The sequence below is a fragment of the Peromyscus maniculatus genome, chromosome 4 (assembly GCF_049852395.1).
Source record: "Peromyscus maniculatus bairdii isolate BWxNUB_F1_BW_parent chromosome 4, HU_Pman_BW_mat_3.1, whole genome shotgun sequence".
Lineage (NCBI taxonomy): Eukaryota > Metazoa > Chordata > Mammalia > Rodentia > Cricetidae > Peromyscus > Peromyscus maniculatus.
In genome coordinates this window covers 114,963,292-114,966,118 of record NC_134855.1, presented here as the reverse complement: position 1 = coordinate 114,966,118, position 2,827 = coordinate 114,963,292, and the positions used below count along the sequence as shown (strand labels likewise).

The following is a 2,827-nucleotide window of genomic DNA, read 5'->3' as shown; positions in this document are numbered from 1 at the left end:
GGAAACCTTGTGGAGATTTGCTTGTGGAACTTGGCCTCAGAGTTAATTCAATCTTCCATCCATTTAGAATATATCTACAGGAACTCACCAATGGAAAGTGACTTGGAAGAAGTGGCCGTAGTCTTTGGAAACTATAAGAGGACACTCCAAGAACCAGCCAGGTTCACTCTTCACCAGTCCTGACAGAGTGTGTTTCCAAACATTCTGGCTCCAGAGACTGCCAGATCTACCCACACCTTGAGGACTGGACCCCAGAGTTGAACTAATATTATTCTGTCCTGAGTCAAGATTGCTGAGCCCAGAGACAAGTTATGGAGAAATGGAGTCAGACATGTCACAAGCCTTCCAGGAAGAACTCACCTGCTTCATCTGCCTGAACTGCTTTATAGACCCAGTCACCATAAGCTGTGGCCACAGCTTCTGTCAAGCCTGCCTCCACCTTTCTTGGGAAGACATCCAGCTTCCTGTCCATTGCCCTATGTGTAGGGAACCATCCGAGCAGAAGGACTTCAGAAGCAACACTGTTCTGAAGAAGCTGGTGTCCATTGCCAGACAAGCCAGCCTCATGAAGTACCTGAGCTCTGAGGAGCATAAATGTGTGACCCACAAGGAGACAAAGAGGATCTTTTGTGTTGAGAACAGGAGCTACCTCTGTCAACTCTGCTCTGACTCCCATGAGCACAGAGGTCACCAACACGGTCCCATCGAAGTAGCTGCTGAGGAGCAAATGGAAAGACTTTTACAGCAAATGGCATCTTTGTGGGAGAAGATCCAAGAAATTAAAGGGAAGATAGAGGCAGAGAACAGAAGGACAACTCTGTGGACGGACTACTTGACACTGCGGGAGCAAATGGTCAGAACAGAGTACAGGAGACTGTGTCCTGTCCAGGGTCAAGAGGAAGAGCAACATATTGAGTCTATGCAAAATGAAGGCCAACGTGTTTTAGAGAATCTCAGGAGAAGGGAAGCCATGATGGTCCAAAAGAGCCAAGAGCTAAGAGAAATGTATCAGGAGCTGATGGCAATGTCCCAGGAGCCACATGAGCTACTGCTCCAGGGTTTGGATGACATGTTCAGGAGGAGTGAGTCAATGCAGCAGCAGCTGAGCATGCCCCAGACTCTGAATCTAGAGCTCAGCTCTCTACCCATCAGTGGACTGACTGAAAGGTATAGCCACTTCCTATTCAAATTTGTCTTTAAATTTACAAGCATATGCCCTACCAATGTGAAGCTCTTCAATGTCATGAGAAGATGCAGCTTCAGACCTCACGGTGAGGATAGATCTGTGGATTCTGCTAGATCCTATTTGGCTTCCTGGGGATCAGACTGCTTCATCAAAGGGAAATATTACTGGGAGGTGGATTTGAACAATTCCTCCTCGGACTGGGCTGTGGGGGCCTGTAAGGATTCCTGGATAAGCAACAGAAACCAGCTCATTGAATCTGAGGGTGCCTTTCTTCTGGTGTGTGTGAAGGAGGGTGATCATTACAGTCTCCTCACCACATGCCCAGTATTCCAGCACTATATAGAGAGACCACTGGGCTGGATTGGTGTGTTCCTCGATTGTGAGGAGGGTAGTTTAAGTTTCCTGAATGTTGCCAAGAGTTCTCTCATACACAAATATGCTCCTGGCACCGTCAATCCCTCTGTCAGGCCTTTCTTCTCTACTGGCCCCATGTGATCCTCGGAAGATGGAATCCCAGGACATTAGTGTTTTTATGTATTTCTTACTGTATTGTTACATCATTTATTGTTATTAAATATTAAAATATTATTAAATGAAAAATAAAGAGTATTTTCAATTTTCTGTCTTCAGCCCTGGAGTGAAGAACCTGAACTCTAGATCAGTAGTTCTCTGTCTGGTCCCTTTTGTGCCAGGGTTCTTGTGGTGGTGTTTTCTTTGTGCTCTGATAAATAAAGCTTGCCTGAAGATAAAAGGAAAAAGCCCTCCACTATATGAAACATAGAAATCAGGCAGTGGTAGCACATGCCTTTAATCCTAGCACTGGGGAGGCAGAGATTCATCTAGATCTGCGAGTTCAATGCCACACTGGGAACGGAGCCAGGTGTGGTGTTGCATACCTTTAATCCCAGCACTAGTTAACCATAGAGGTCTGCAGGTCTGTACAGAGAGACAGGAAGTGATAGAGCTGGGCAGAAAGAGGAAGTGAGGTAGCTGGGCAGAGAGAGGAAGAAAGATGGCAGGGCACAGAAAGGTATAAATGACATGAGGGGGCAGGAACTAAAGAGCAGTTCAACTGAGACCCTCAGGGGTGAGGACTCAGAGGCTTTCAGTCTGAGGATTCATGGAAACAGGATTGCCTCAGGAGCTGGCTATGGCTTGTTCTGTTTCTGTGATCATTCAGCTTTCACCCCAATATCTGGGTCTTGTTTTTTTTTTTTCTATTAGGAAAAGCATTTACAATTTGTGCTACATGTTCTGGCGAACACCAGGAAAATCATGCACTATTGACATTAAAAATATATGGATGCTTGAGTGTGGCAGTGCACAGCTGTCATCCTAGTACTCCAGAGACTGGGAAAGAAAGTGGGAAATCCATGGGCAGCATGGGTTATGCCTTTCTCATAAGAATGACGCATACTAAAACTCTGGTGTTCAGCAGAAGCAGTAGAAATTGGCACAATCACTTTAGCAAACTATCAAGATCTAATAAAGCTAAACATGTCTACACCCTATGACTCAGTAATGCCATTTGTAGGTATCTGCATGGTAGAAATACATACTTTTATTCACCAAGAGACATGTATTAGCATAGTCATAGGCAACAATGTTCATAGCAGAGCCTGGGGAGATGGCTCAGTGAAT

The 2,827-nt window shown here is 45.3% G+C and overlaps 1 pseudogene; it reads left to right on the top strand.

The window, feature by feature from the left end:
• The first annotated feature begins 319 nt into the window (after nt 1-319).
• LOC102904573 (tripartite motif-containing protein 43 pseudogene) lies at nt 320-1,695 on the top strand (annotated as a pseudogene).
• The last annotated feature ends 1,132 nt before the right edge of the window (nt 1,696-2,827 follow it).